We start from the raw sequence: 16,918 nt of genomic DNA on the forward strand, positions 1-16,918 counted from the left end.
GAAGTGTCAACAGATTAAAGTTGTATATCTTGATTCACAAAATTGCACTTACTGATGATGTCAATCCTTCTTTCTCACTAATCAACTACTTTTCATCATTGTCATATAAAATGATCAGTGTTATAAAATATTAACCAAGAAAGATGTGTGTGTTTATATACAAGATAAGCAGAAGTCTCTAGTTCTAATTTCAGAAGTGTGCACACAAATTTTAAGCTAGTTCACCCATAGGAGATGCATAATTTGCATGATAATCATTTCCTTATTTGAGTTATGTGTACTTTCAGGTATTGCTTTCCTTTTCTTCTTTTTTCTTCAGAAATAAACTCTAACGATTATAGATACTATTCTTTTATGTTAATCATTGGCTCCATTTTCTAGTATTTGTTACATTTTATAGTTTTATTTACAAAAGCTCTTTTTATGTGATAAATTGTTTATCAGGACCCACAAAATGGGGGCTCACATTGCAAGTCAAAGCCTAAGCTGGCTTGCACTTATGGGGCAGGTACAACTGTCATGAAATTTAACACACACCAATCACAATCCTCCAACTTACCTTTAGCCAGATTAATTTAGAAAATAAGACCTGCCTTATACCAAAATCTCTCACCTCATATCCAATCATGTCCTGTTTGTATGCTGCCTTTTGCCCCAAACCCCTCAGAATAGTGTGTTCCACTGCTTTTTTCTAGAGGTAGAAATTCTCAACATTTTACTGTATTTGCCTTTTCTAGTTATTTTTGATTCAGTCAGTCAGTTCAGTCGCTCAGTCGTGTCCGACTCTTTGCGACCCCATGAATCGCAGCACGCCAGGCCTCCCTGTCCATCACAAACTCCCGGAGTTTACTCAAACTCATGCCCATCGAGTCGGTGATGCCATCCAGCCATCTCATCCTCTGTCGTCCCCTTCTCCTCCTGCCCCCAATCCCTCCCAGCCTCAGTGTCTTTTCCAATAAGTCAACTCTTCACATGAGGTGGCCAAAGTACTGGAGTTTCAGCTTCAGCATCAGTCCTTCCAATGAACACCCAGGACCGATCTCCTTTAGGATGGACTGGTTGGATCTCCTTGCAGTCCAAGGGACTCTCAAGAGTCTTCTCCAACACCACAGTTCAAAAGCATCAATTTTTTGGTGCTCAGCTTTCTTCACAGTCTGACTCTCACATCCATACATGACCACTGGAAAAACCATAGCCTTGACCAGACGGACCTTTGTTGGCAAAGTAATGTCTGCTTTTTAATATGCTGTCTAGGTTGGTCATACTTTCCTTCCAAGGAGTAAGTGTCTTATAATTTCATGGCTGCAGTCACCATCTGCAGTGATTTTGGAGCCCAGAAAAATGAAGTCTGACACTGTTTCCACTGTCTCGCCATCTATTTCCCGTGAGGTGATGGGACCAGATGCCATGATCTTAGTATTCTGAATGTTAAGCTTTAAGCCAATTTTTTCACTCTCCTCTTCACTTTCATCAAGGGGCTTTTTAGTTCCTCTTCACTCTCTGCCATAAGGGTGGTGTCATCTGCATATCTGATTATTGATATTCCTCCTGGCAATCTTGATTCCAGGTTGTGCTTCCTCCAGCCCAGCATTTCTCATGATGTACTCTGCATATAAGGTAGATAAGCAGGGTGACAATATACAGCCTTGACGTACTCCTTTTCCTATTTGGAACCAGTCTGTTGTTCCATGTTCAGTTTTATCTGTTGCTTCCTGACCAGTACACAGATTTCTCAGGAAGCAGATCAGGTGGTCTGGTATTCGCATCTCTTTCAGAATTTTCCAGTTTATTGTGATCCACACAGTCGAAGGCTTTGGCATCGTCAATAAAGCAGAAATAGACGTTTTTCTGGAACTCTCTTGCTTTTTCAATGATCCAGCGGACATTGGCCATTTGATCTCTGGTTCCTCTGCCTTTTCTAAAACCAAGTTGAACATCTGGAAGTTCATGGTTCTCGTATTGCTGAAGCCTGGCTTGGAGAATTTTGAGCATTACTTTACTAGCGTGTGAGACGAGTGCAATTGTGCGGTAGTTTGAGCATTCTTTCGGATTGCCTTTCTTAGGGATTGGAATGAAAACTGACCTTTTCCAGTTCTGTGGCCACTGCTGAGTTTTCCAAATTTGCTGGCATATTGAGTGCAGCACTTTCACAGCATCATCTTTTAGGATTCGAAATAGCTCAACTGGAATTCCATCACCTCCACTAGCTTTGTTCGTAGTGAGTTTCTAAGGCCCACTTGACTTCACATTCTAGGATGTCTGGCTCTAGGTGAGTGATCACACCATTGTGATTATCTGGGTCATGAAGATCTTTTTTGTACAGTTCTTCTGTGTATTCTTGCCACCTCTTCTTAATATCTTCTGCTTCTGTTAGGTCCATGCCATTTCTGTCCTTTATCGAACCCATCTTTGCCTGAGATTTTCCCCTGATATCTAATTTTCTTGAAGAGATGTCTAGTCTTTCCCATTCTGTTGTTTTCCTCTATTTCTTTGCACTGATCACTGAGGAAAGCTTTCTTATCTCTCCTTGCTATTCTTTGGAACTCTCCATTCAAATGGGAATATCTTTCCTTTTCTCCATTGCTTTTGGCTTCTCTTCTTTTCACAGCTATTTGTAAGGCCTCGTCAGACAACCATTTTGGCTTACAAATACATAATACTTTGATAAGTACTTTAATATACATTTCTTTTAAAAAAGTAACTTTACCTATATAATCTCAATATTATATAACAATTAACAAAAGTAATGGTAACTTCCCTTAATGTTTCTAATATCCTGTCCATATACAAATTTCCACAATTGTTTTTCAGATAGCTTGATTTCTCCAAAGAGAAATCATTGATCGAGGACCACACACTGGATTTGCTACAGTGTCAGAGTTTAATCCATAACCTCCGGGGTTTGGGTAGAATCTGAGCGCCATTTATCAGTACAGACTTACTAACATCTCATTGCTCCCTAACACCCACCCCCTCCATACACACACCCACAGCCACCCCCCAAAATTTGCGAGCGGTTGCGGTGTTTATGGGAAACGTAGTCGTGAACTTCACGGGTTATCGCACAGCATCCTAGGAAGGGATGTCGGGGCTTTTCTCTGCGCGGGTGCAGTCTGTCCTTCTTTCCTACTTCCGCTCTTTGCAGAGACGCTGGCGCGGAGGGTTCACCCCTGAGGTGAGGGCGTTTTAGGTCTGTGCCTCCGGCCTGGAAGGGTGGGCGCGTGCCCATGGTCAAGGAGCAGCACGTCTCTGGAACCTCTCCTGCCCCAAGGAGGGAGTCCCACCGCGTGTTTCCACGTCCGTCCAGGGGGTAAACCTGGGAAAGGCAGATAGGGGCGGGCCCCGGGCTAGCGGTGGAAGGCTGAGTGCTGGTCAGAAATGCTCGGTGAGGCAGGGGTGTGGGAGCTGATGCAGCCGGACCTGGGGAAGCCCCTTGCCAGCAGCTGGAAGGGAGTGCGCCTTTACAATACTGACTGTGAACCACCCACGAAGCGCGCGACCGTTGGGTCTGCATTGAGATCCCAAGCTTTGGAGCCAAAAAGATTAAGTAAATTACTTCACTGTTACTTGGGCGTGAGTCAGGTTTCTCATCTAATAATAAGGTTATTATTAACTGTTTCGTGGCGTTGTGAGAGAGATAAGTTTTCACCAGTAAAGCATTTGGTCAAGTGCTAGGTAATAAGCACTAATAAGCAATAGTTAATAAGCTGACATAGAAAGTTGGTTCACATCATACTTAGGAGACACTTTATTCTTTTCATTTAGTATTTAATCCTCACAACCACCCTATATATGGGTATAACTCATCATTTAAAAAAAAGAGAAAATGGGCTCACAGCAGTGGAATAACAGACCCAAGGTCACAAAACTGAGGAAGCTAGGATGTAAGAAAGGTATGCTTTACTCCTACATTCAGGCTATTGCTAATACCTTGCCCACCCAGCGTTGCAGCTATCACTTCACTAACAGGGTGACTTGCCCTCAAATCCCCAGGATTGTGATTGTAAAGTCAGTGTGAATTTAATCTCCGTCTGTGACAGGAGGGTTTATTCTGTGATTTCTGACTGTCTCCAGAGCCTCTGGGTCAAGACTAAGGTTCCTAGCAACTTCTGCACTGTCCAGGCTGTCTCTGTCTTCAGAAAGCAATCTGATATTCCAATGCAGTCTCCTCCAATAGAGGTGTGCCACATGTCTAGTAGCCACATTAAAAACTAAAAAGAAACATGAAATTAATTCTAAGAACCTATTGTGTCTATCTCAGTAATCAAAAATGTTACCTCAGCATGTGGCAGTAGCCACACTTAGAGTGCAGGATAGTGGGATGTGCTAGTGGCTACATAACGGGTAGAACAGTTCTAATGAATTCCAAGAGAATCAAGTTTAAGGCCCTGCACTAGTGGTCCCAACCAGGGTTTGCTCCCCAGAGCACCTTTGAAATGTCAAGAGACACTTCAGATTGTCACAACTGGGAGGAAAAGTGCTATTGGCACCGGGTGGGCAGAAATGCTGCTTGGCATCCTACAATGCACAGGACAGTGCCCTCCCTGCCCCCGCCCCATGACAAACAGTTATCCAACCTACAACATCATTAGTGCTGAAGCTCAAAAACACTGCTCTCTGTGAAAGTTTCAACTAAAATGAATTTGTTTCCTAGGCCTAAGTCTCGGCACCTCTGGAAAGCAGCTCTTTTGTGGCACAAAGTCCCACCTGGAAGAACAGCCTGCCTCAGAGAGACCACCCTCCTTAGAGCTTAAGAACAGATGCAGGAAAACCCAGAAAGGAACAGGGTGTGAATTGCTCCACAAGTAGTAGGTCTTAATCACCTTGCCTAGAGAGAGCCAGACTTGGTGATGCCACCACATCCAGAAGCCATCACAGACTGTGATCCATGTCAGCTCGCAGAAGGTGATGAATGGGGGTGGAGAGGGATCGGTGACTGATAGACCACATAGGTAAAGCCACAGCCAAAGTCAAAGAAATTGCCTTTAGTCCTTAAATAACCCCCTACTTTCTTCATTCTTCCCTCACCCTTTCCAGATTCTGAACCACTCTCACACCATGTTCGTGACATGTGGCATCTAGAGATAGACTGAGGCTTCCTTTATCCTGAACATACAAAATCACAAAATGATAATACAGGAAATGATTTATACTTCTGATTCTTAACACTTTAAAATAAAATATTGAGCTTGAGATATATGTCCCATGGTCACCTGGGACAGAGCTAGGAGCAAAAGCACAGTGCTGTTCAAGGCACAGTACTACACATTCTGTCACAGGTAAGTCACTAAAAGTCTTATCAAAAGTCTTTTTGAGAAATTACAACTAATTAAAACAAAAAGATTTTATTATATTTTCAGAGTTTTCTGTTGATTTTCTAATTCAAGGTGTAAGTGATAATACTAAAGTATTACTACTAATCTGCTCAATTTTTTTGTTAATTAGTTGAGGGGACATACATTTTTTTAAATCAATAGGAAAATAATTTACAGTCACCCAGTGAAAAACAGCAGGGTTAAATCCATGTGATCATATCAGAGATGTACATATTCAGGGTGCACTATCTCCAGCGTGTTTCCTGCCCCTTCTCAAAGATCAACAGAACATTTTCCATAGAGAGACTTTTTCCCCAACTAGTGTGATGAAATTTGGCAAGTGAATACAGAAGCTCACCAGACCTTTTCTGACTCTGTTCCTTTTTTCTTTACCCTAAGTGTATCTTCCACAGTTCTCTGCATTCTCCCAGTAGCAGCAGAGAATGAACATGTCTCAGGTGAGTTGCTCATTAACACCTTTTTAATAATGGATTTTAGGTGGTTCGTTAACATGGCATGGGTAGATATAGAAATGGATCAGAATTATTCAAGGAAGATAATAGAAAAGCAGATGAGTAGCTCAGTAGAGTTGTCATGTGGATAGGTAAAGGTCCTCTGACTTTACAGATTTGCTAAAGTGTGGCTGCAGATTTCTTCTGAACTTTCTGATATCTGTGGCAGTCAGACACATATTACTTGTGTAAAGATTTGTGTTGATAAGAAGCTTAAACTAGGCATTCCTCATGGAATCAAAAGTCATCAAAGTCAGGAGAAATTTGTTTATTTTAGTTTTTATTTCCATTACTCTAGGAGGTGGATCCAAGAAGATTTTGTCGCAATTTATGTCTAAGAGTGTTCTGCCTATGTTTGCCTAATAGAGTTTTATACTTTCTGGACATACATTTAGGTCTTTATTCCATTTTGAGTTTATATTTGTGTGTGCTGTTAGGAAGTGTTCTAATTTCAGTCTTTTACACATAGCTGTCCAATTTTCCCAGCATCACTTATTCAAGAGGCTGTTTTCTCCTCATTGTATATCCTCTCCTCCATTTTCAAAGATAGGTGCCGATAGATGCATGGGTTTATCTCTGAGCTTTCTATATAGTTCTGCTAATTTATATTTCTGTTTTTGTGCCAGTACCGTACTGTCTTGATTACTGTAGTAGTCTGAAGTCAGAAAGCTTGATTCCTCCACCTCCATTTTTCTTTCTCATGATTGCTTTGGCTATTCAGGGTCTTTTGTCTTTCCATACAAATTGTAAAATATTTTGTTCTAGTTCTGTGAAAAATGCCATTGGTAATTTGATAGGGATTGCATTGAATCTATAGATTGCTTTGGATAGGATAGTCATTTTGACACTATTGAGTCTTCCAAGAACATGATATATCTCTCCATCTGTTTGTGTCATCTTTGATTTCTTTCATCAGTGTCTTAGAGTTTTCTGCATACAGGTCTTTTGCCACCTTAGGTAGGTTTATTCCTAGGTATTACTATGAACAAAGCTAATGGAGGTGATAAATTCCAGCTGCACTATTTAAAAATCCTAAAATATGATGCTTTTAAAGTGCTGCACTTAATAAGACAGCAGATTTGGAAAACACAGCAGTGGCCACAGGACTGGAAAAGGTCAGTTTTCATTCCAATCCCAAAGAAGGGCAATGCCAAAGAATGTCCAAACTGTCATACAGTTGTGCTCATTCCACATGCTAGCAAGGTAATGCTCAAAATCCTTCAAGCCAGGCTTCAACAGTACATGAACCAAGAACTTCAGATGTACAAGCTGGATTTAGAAAATGCAGAGGAACCAGATATCAAATTGTCAACATCCATTGGATCACAGAAAAGTCAAGAGAATTTCAGAAAAACATCTGCTTCATTGACTATGCTAAAGATCCAACAATTTTATTGGATCACAACAAACTGTGGAAAAATTCTTTAAGAGATAGGAATACCAGAACACCTTACCTGCCTCCTGAGAAACCTGTATGCAGGTGAATAAGCAACAGTTAGAACTGGACATAGAACAACAGACTGGTTCAAAATTGGGAAAGGAGTATGTCAAGGCTATATATGGTTATCCTGCTGTTTAACTTCTCTGCAGAGTACATCATGCAAAATGCCAGGCCAAATGAATCACAAGCTGGAATCAAGATTGCTGGGAGAAATATCAACAACCTCAGATATGCAGATGATAGTACCCTAATTGCAGAAAGCAAAGAGGAATTAAAGAGACTCTTGATGAAGGTGAAAGAGGAGAGTGAAAAAGCTGGCTTAAAACTCAACATGTAGAAAACTAAGATCATGGCATCTGATCCCATCACTTCATGGCAAATAGATGGGGAAACAATGGAAACAGTGAGAGACTTTTACTTTCTTGTGCTCTTAAAGTCACTGTGGATGGTGACTACAGCCATGAAACTAAAAGACACTTGCTCCTTGGAAGGAAAGCTATGCCAAACTAGACAGCATTTTAAAAACCAGAGACATCAATTTGCTGATGAAAGTCTGTATAATCAAAGCTATGGTTTTTCCAGCAGTCATGTACGAATATGAGAGTTGAACCACGAAGAAGGCAGAGTGCGGAAGAATTGACGTTTTTGAATTGCGGTACTGGAGAAGACTCTTGAGAGTCCCTTGGACAGCAAGGAGATCAAACCAGTCAATGGTAAATCAACCCTGAATATTCATTGGAATGACTGATGCTGAAGCTGAAGCTCCAATACTTTGGCACCTGATGCAAAGAGCCAACTCACTGGAAAAGACCTGATGCTAGGAAAGATTGAAGGCAGGAGGAGAAGGGGGTGACAGGGAATGAGATGGTTGGATGGCATCATTGACTCAGTGGACATGAGTTTGAGCAGAGAAGGACAGAGGAGCCTGGCACGCTGCAGTCCATGGGGTTGCAAAGAGTCGGACGTGACTTAGCAACTGAACAACAATTTTATTCTTTTTGTTGCAATGGTAAATGGGATTGTTTCCTTAATTTCTCTCTCTCTGATTGTTCATTGGTGGTGTATAAAAATGCAAGGGATTTTTGTGTCTTAATTTTGTATACTGTGACATTACTAACTTCATTAATTAGCTTTGGTAATTTTCTGGTGATATCTTTAGAGTTTTCTATGTATCTCATGTCAGCTGCAAACAGTGTGAGTTTTGCTTCTTCTTTTCCAATCTGGATTCCTTTTATTTATTTTTGTTCTCTGACTGCCATGGCTTGGACTTCCAAAAATATGTTAAGTGATAATAGCAAGAGTGGGCACCCTTGTCTTATTCCTGATCTTAGAGGAAATGTTTTCAGCTTTTCACCGTTGAGAATAGTGTTTACTATGGGTTTCTCATATATAGCCTTTATTATGTTGAGGTGTGTTTCTTCTATGCCCATTATCTGGAGAGTTTTTAATCATAAATGGGTGTTGTATTTTGTCAAAAGCTTTCTCTGTATCTATAGAGATTATCATATGGTTTTTATTTTTCAGTTTGTTAATATGAGGTATTATATTGATTGATATGCATATATTGAAGAATCCTTGCATCCCTGTGATACACCCCACTTGATCATGGTGTATAATCCTTTTAATGTGATACTGGATTCTGTTTGCTAGTACTTTGTTGACAATTTCTGCATTTGTGTTAATCAGTGATATTGGCCTGTAATTTTCTTTTTTGTGATATCTTTGTCTGATTTTGGTATGAGGGTGATGAGTTTGGGAGTTTTCATAGAATGAGTTATGGAGTTTTCCTCCCCCTGCAATTTTTTGAAACAGTTTGAACAGGATAGGTGTTAGCTCATCTCTAAATATTTGATAGAATTCACCTGTGAAGCCACCTGGCCCAGGCTTTTGTTTGTTAAACAGTTTTTGATCAGTTTCAATTTCAATGCTTGTGATTCATTTGCTCATAATTTCTATTTCTTCCTGGTTCTGTCTTGGAAGATTATACTTTTGTTAAGAATGTGTCAATTTTTTCCAGATTGTCCATTTTATTGGCTTGTAGTAGTCAATGATCCTTTGTATTTCTGTGTTGTCTGTTGTAACTTCTCCTTTTTCATTTCAAATTTTATTGATTTAAGTCTTCTCCTTTAATTTTCTTGACTTGAGTCTTTTTTGTTTCCCTTTTCAAAGAACCAGCTCTTAGTTGTATTGATATTTGTTGTTGTTTCCTTCATTTCTTTTTTTTTTTTTTTTTTAGTTGGAGGCTAATACTTCACAACATTTCAGTGGGTTACGTCATACACTGACATGAATCAGCCATGGAGTTACATGTATTCCCGATCCCGATCCCGCCTCCCACCTCCCTCTCCACCCGATTCCTCTGGGTTTTCCCAGTGCACCAGGCCCGAGCACTTGGTCTCATGCATCCCACCTGGGCTGGTGATCTGTTTCACTATAGATAATATACATGCTGTTCTTTCGAAACATCCCACCCTCACCTTCTCCCACAGAGTTCAAAAGTCTCTTATGTACTTCTGTGTCTCTTTTTCTGTTTTGCATATAGGGTTATCATTACCATCTTTCTAAATTCCATATATATGTGTTAGTATGCTGTAATGTTCTTTATCTTTCTGGCTTACTTCACTCTGTATAATGGGCTCCAGTTTCATCCATCTCATTAGAACTGATTCAAATGAATTCTTTTTAATGGCTGAGTAATATTCCATAGTGTATATGTACCACAGCTTCCTTATCCATTCGTCTGCTGATGGGCATCTAGGTTGCTTCCATGTCCTGGCTATTATAAACAGTGCTGCGATGAACATTGGGGTGCACATGTCTCTTTCAGATCTGGTTTCCTCAGTGTGTATGCCCAGAAGTGGGATTGCTGGGTCATATGGCAGTTCTATTTCCAGTTTTTTAAGAAATCTCCACACTGTTTTCCATAGCGGCTGTACTAGTTTGCATTCCCACCAACAGTGTAAGAGGGTTCCCTTTTCTCCACACCCTCTCCAGCATTTATTGCTTGTAGACTTTTGGATAGCAGCCATCCTGACTGGCGTGTAATGGTACCTCATTGTGGTTTTGATTTGCATTTCTCTGATAATGAGTGATGTTGAGCATCTTTTCATGTGTTTGTTAGCCATCTATATGTCTTCTTTGGAGAAATGTCTGTTTAGTTCTTTGGCCCATTTTTTGATTGGGTCATTTATTTTTCTGGAATTGAGCTTCAGGAGTTGCTTGTATATTTTTGAGATTAATCCTTTGTCTGTTGCTTCATTTGCTATTATTTTCTCCCAATCTGAGGGCTGTCTTTTCACCTTACTTATAGTTTCCTTTGTTGTGCAAAAGCTTTTAAGTTTCATTAGGTCCCATTTGTTTAGTTTTGCTTTTATTTCCAATATTCTGGGAGGTGGGTCATAGAGGATCTTGCTGTGATTTATGTCAGAGAGTGTTTTGCCTATGTTCTCCTCTAGGAGTTTTATAGTTTCTGGTCTTACATTTAGATCTTTAATCCATTTTGAGTTTATTTTTGTGTATGGTGTTAGAAAGTGTTCTAGTTTCATTCTTTTCTTTTTCACTTATTTCTGCTCTGATCTTTATGATTTCTTTTCTTCTACTAACTTTGGGGTTTTTATTCTCCTTTTCTAGTTACTTTAGGTATAAGGTAAGGTGTTTGTGTGATATTTTTCTCACTTCTTGAGGTAGGATTGTATTGCTATAAATTTCCCTCTTAGAACTGCTTTTGTACCATCCCACCATCCCACATGCTTTGGGTCACTGTGTTTTGTTATCATTTTTCCAAGGCATGTTTTTATTTCCTCTTTGATTCTTCCAGTGCCCTTTGGTTATTAAGAAGCGTATTGTTTAGTCTCCATGTGTGTGTGTTTTTTACAGTTTTTTTTTTTTTCTGTGCTGTGCTTAATCACTCAGTCATGTCCAACTTCTTCAACCCTATGGACTGTGGCCCAGCAGGTTCCTTTGTCCATGGGATTCTCTAGGCAAGAATACTGGAGTGTGTTGCCATTTCCTCCTCCAAGGGATCTTCCCAACCCAGGGATCAAACCCAGGTTTCCCACATTGCAGGTAGATTCTTTACTGTCTGAGCCACTAAGGAAGCATAATCTCATAGTGTAGTGTTCAGAAATGATGCTTGATATGATTTCAATCTTCATAAGTTATTAATAACCAAGGCTTGATTTGTGACCCAGTATGTGATCTATCCTGAAGACTGTTCCATGTACACTTGAGGAAAAAAATGTATTCTGCTTCTTTGGCTGGAATTTCCTATGGGTATCAATTAGATCCATCTGATATAATGTGTCATTTAAGCTTGTGTTTCCTTATTTTATGTCTGGATGATCTGTCCATTGGTGTGAGTAGGGTGTTAAAGTCCCCATTAATTTGATACTGTCAGTTTCCCCTTTTATGTCCATTAGTGTTTGCCTTATGTATTGAGGTGCTCCTATGTAGAGTGCATAAATGTTTACAATTGTTATGTCTTCTTGGATTGGTCCCTTCATCATTATATAGTGTCCTTCCTTTTCTTTTGTGATAGTCTTTATTTTATAGTCTATTTAATCTCATGTGAGATTGGCTAATCTGGCTTTCTTTTGACTTCTATTTGCATAGAATATATTTTTCCATCCCCTCACTTTCCCTCTGAATATGTATCTAGATCTGAAGAGGGATTTTTGTATACAGCAGGTATACAGGTCTTGTTTTTTTATCCATTCAGTTGGTCTGTAAATAAATAAATAAAGTAATTATTGATATATATGTTCCTATTGGCATTTTCTTAATTGTTTTGGGTTTGTTTTTGTAGACTTTTACTTCTCTTGTCCTTCATACCTGGAGAAGTCCCTTTAGCATTTGGTGTAAAGCTGGTTTGCGTGTGTGCGTGCTCAGTCATATCCAACTTTTTGAGACCCCATAGATTGTAGCCCACTAGGCTTCTTTGTCCATGGCATTTTCCAGGCAAGGTACTGGAGTGGGTTGCTATTTCCTCCTCCAGGGCATCTTCTCAACCCAGGGACTGAACCCTTGCCTCCTGCATCTTCTTCATTGGCAGGCAGATTCTTTACCACTGAGCCATATGTGGGAAGCCCAAAGGTTTGGTGGTGCTGAATATTCTTAACTTTTGCTTGACTGTAATGCTTTTGATTTCTCCATTGATTTTGAATGATATCCTTGCTGGGTAGAGTTGTAGGTTTTCCCCTTTCATTACTTTATATATATCCTACAGGTCCCTTGTTGCCTGCAGAGTTTCCACTGAAAGATCTGCTGTTATCCTTATACAAGGGATTCCCTTGTATGTTACTTCTTGCTTCTCTCTTGCTGCTTTTAATATTTTTCTTTGTGTTTAGTGTTTGTTAGTTTGAGTAATATGTGTGTCAGTGTGTTTATCCTTGGGTTTATCCTGTGTGGGACTCTCTGTAGTTTTGGGTTTAATTGACTGTTTCCTTTCTTTCCCATGTTAGTTAAGTTTTCAACTATAGTTAAGTTTTCAACTATTATCTCTTCAGAACTTTTCTCAGACCCTTTCTCTTTCTCTTCTTCTAGGACTCCTATAGTTCAAATGTCGATGCATTTAATATTGCCTCAGAGGTTTCTGAGACTATCTTCTATATTTTTCATTCCTTTTCTTCAGTCTGCTCTTCAGTTATTTCCACTATTTATCTTCCAGCTTACTTATCCATTCTTCTGCCTGTTATTTTCTATTTATTCCTTCTCTAGTATCTTTAATTTCAGTAATTGTGTTTTTAGTCACTGTTGTTTATTCTTTATTTTTTCTAGGTCCTTGTGAAATGTGTTAAATGATTCTTGCATTTTCTTCATTCTGTTTTTGAGATTTCAGTGATCTGTGCTGTCATTACTCAGAATTCTTTTCCAGGCAGTTTGCCTATTTCCTCTGTATTTGGTCTTACGTATTTTTTGCCTTCTTTCTTGGTCTGCACAATAGTTCTTTGTCTTTATTTTGTCTAACTTACTGTGTTTGAGGTCTCCTTTTGCCAGGCTATAGGATCATAGTTCTTCTTGCTTCTCGTTTCTTCCCCAGTGGGTGAGGTTGGTCCTATGTGTTTTCATAGAAATTTCATCAGTTCCACTGAAAATCCTGCTGGGGTTTTTTAGAGTAGAAATGAAGCCTGACATTTCATTAGATTTTCCTCCTGTGTATTTGATCTATTTTGATATTGTAAATATTTTTAAATTTCACTTTTAGTTGTTGGTTTATCAAAATGCAATGGATTTTTAATATTGACCTTATATCCAGCTGTTTTGTTAAATTTGCGTTTCTAACAGCTTATTTTGGTAGATTCTTTTGGATTTCAAACATGCACATCATGTCTTTTGCAAATAAAGAAAATTTTGCTTCTTTGTTTTCAATTTTTATATCTTTAATTTATTTTTATTCTTCCAATACATTGTTGAATATAAATGATGATAATAGAAATCCTTTTCTTCTATCTCACCTGTGGGGGATAATACTTAAAATTTCGCCATTCAGTCTGGTTTTAACTTTAGAGTTTTTATACATACTCTTCATTAGAATGAGGACATTCTCTTTCTGTTTGTGGTTTGCTGAGAATTTTTGTCATACAGAATAATTAAATTTGGTCAGATTTTTTTCTGCATCTGGTGAGATAACAGTATAATTTTATTTGTGTATTCTGTTAAAGGGGTGGATTATACTGAATGATTTATTGTGTTTAACCTATCTTGCATTCCTAGGACCTCTCACACTTGGTCCTGAAGTACTATCCCTTTCATATGTCATGCACCTTCTTGATTAACTTTACAGAGTATTTGTTTTTACTTCTATTCTAAATGGAATTGTTTTCTCAATATTTTTATTATTCATTGCTAATATTTAGAAATACAAATGTTTGTGTGCGGATCTTAAATTCTGAGTATTTGCTGAGTTCATTTATTAATTATAATAGTTTTTTGTAGATTATTTAGTGTTTATATATTACATATATTTATATATTAGATTATGTAGTCTGACTAGAGGTAGTTTTACTTCTTTCCACAGTTTGGTGTGATCCACACAGTCGAAAGGCTTTGGCATCGTCAATTAAGCAGAAATAGATGTTTTTCTGGAACTCTTGCTTTTTTGATGATCCAGCAGATGTTGGCAATTTGATCTCTGGTTCCTCTGCCTTTTCTAAAACCAGCTTGAACATCTGGAAGTTCACAGTTCACGTATTGTTGAAGCCTGGCTTGGAGAATTTTGAGCGTTACTTGACTAGTGTGTGAGATGAGTGCAATTGTGTGGTACTTTGAGCATTCTTTGGGATTGCCTTTCTTAGGGATTGGAATGAAAATTGACCTTTTCCAGTCCTGTGGCCACTGCTGAGTTTTCCAAATTTGCTGGCATATTGAGTGCAGCACTTTCACAGCATCATCTTTTAGGATTCGAAATAGCTCAAGTGGAGTTCCATCACCTCCACTAGCTTTGTTCATAGTGATGCTTCCTAAGGTCCATTTGACTTCACATTCCAGGATGTCTGGCTCTAGGTGAGTGATCACACCATCAGGGTCATCTGGGTCATGAAGATCTTTTTTGTATAGTTCTTCTGTGTATTCTTGCCACCTCTTCTTAATATCTTCTGCTTCTGTTAGGTCCATACTATTTCTGTCCTTTATTGAGCCCATCTTTGCTTGAAAAATTCTAAAAGAGATGGGAATACAAGACCACCTGACCTGCCTCTTGAGAAATCTGTATGCAACTCAGGAAACAACAGTTAGAATGGACAGGGAACAACAGACTGGTTCCAAATAGGAAAAGGAATATGTCAAGGCTGTAAATTGTCACACTGCTTATTTAACTTACATGCAGAGTACATCATGAGAAATTCTGGACTGGATGAAGCACAAGCTGGAATCAAGATTGCCGGGAGAAATATTAATAACCTCAGATATGCAGATGACACCACCCTTATGGCAGAAAGTGAGGAAGAACTAAAGAGCCTCTTGATGAAAGTGAAAGAGGAGAGTGAAAACTTGGCTTAAAGCTCAACATTCAGAAAACTAAGATCATGGCATCTGGTCCCATCACTTCATGGAAAATAGATGGGGAAACAGTGGAAACAGTGTCAGAATTTATGTTTTTGGGCTCCAAAATCACTGCAGATGGTGACTGCAGTCATGAAATCAAAAGACACTTACTCCTTGGAAGGAAAGTTATGACCAACCTACATAGCATATTAAAAAGCAGAGACATTACTTTGCCAACAAAGGTCCATCTAGTCAAGGCTATGGTTTTTCCAGTGGTCATGTATGGATGTGAGAGTTGGACTATAAGGAAAGCTGAGCACCAGAGAATTGATGTTTTTGAACTGTGGTGTTGGCGAAGACTCTTGAGAGTCCCTTGGACTGCAAGGAGATTCAACCAGTCCATCCTAAAGGAGATCAGTCCTGGATGTTCATTGGAAGGACTAATGCTGAAGATGAAACTCCAATACTTTGGCCACCTGATGTGAAGAGCTGAGTCACTTGAAAAGATCCTGATTCTGGGAAAGACTGAGGGCAGGAGGAGAAGGGGACGACAGAGGATAAGATGGTTGGATGGCATCACCGACTTGATGGACATGGGTTTGGGTGGACTCCAGGAGTTGGTGATGGACAGGGAGGCCTGGCGTGCTGCGGTTCATGGGGTCGCAAAGAGTCGGACATGACTGAGCGACTGAACTGAACTGATATGATGGCGACCACTCCATATCTGTGGACAGAGATCTTCCTGCTTTATTTTTACAGCTGCATAGTACTCCACTTATAAATGCAACAGGTTTGGGTTTTTTTTAAGTTTCCTGTAATAGAGTTTTGGGTTGTCATAACCTCTCTGTTATTAAAACAATGCAGTGCTGCAATGAAAAACTTTGAAACATTTGACAATTTAAAAAAATCAAAGTTAGTTGTATTAAATGCAATAATAAGCTTATAGGAGAGTCCAGCACCATGGTAATCATTCCTTGTTAGTAATTAGTAATAACCTACCCCCACATATTGAATATTGCTGAAAGGTTGTTTTTGACCCACAAAAAGACGCTGGGATTCTTGGCCTCCAGAAGAGAAGAATTCAATCTGGGACCAGAGACGGGGCTTGATCGCTCAGAGCTTTTGTGTAATAAAGTTTTATTAAAGTATAAAGGAGATAGAGAAAGCTTCTGACATAGGCATCAGAAGGGGGCAGAAAGAGTACCCCCCTGCCAATCTTCAGCTGGATGTTATATAGTCGCTAGCAGTCTGTTAATGAGAGAAAGGAATGTCTTAAAACTCAGACTGGCACCAGGCCCCTCATCCATAAGATGTGTTTTGGGATAATCTTGGCACCAGACGATTCATCCTGGGCCATAAAACGATTGACTTGAATCTTGTAGAAGGGCAGATTATCATACAAATAGTTTCATTTACATAGATTAGGGGAACAATACCTGAGTATAACATAACGGTTTGTCAAGTAGGTTCTGAGCCATTAGGCGGAACTGACTTGAAGACAGAGTCTGGGATAAATGCATAGTATATTAACATAGCTTAAGACAAACATTTCCATAAGAAAAATGCATTGGTTAACTCAAGGTTTGAGAATAGTTAACTTCAGGTGAAACCAGGTATCAGTATGGAAACAGTATTTTAAGAGAAACCTCCTTTTAAATTTGTATAGAGAA

Source organism: Dama dama, chromosome 16 (genome assembly GCF_033118175.1).
Source record: "Dama dama isolate Ldn47 chromosome 16, ASM3311817v1, whole genome shotgun sequence".
Lineage (NCBI taxonomy): Eukaryota > Metazoa > Chordata > Mammalia > Artiodactyla > Cervidae > Dama > Dama dama.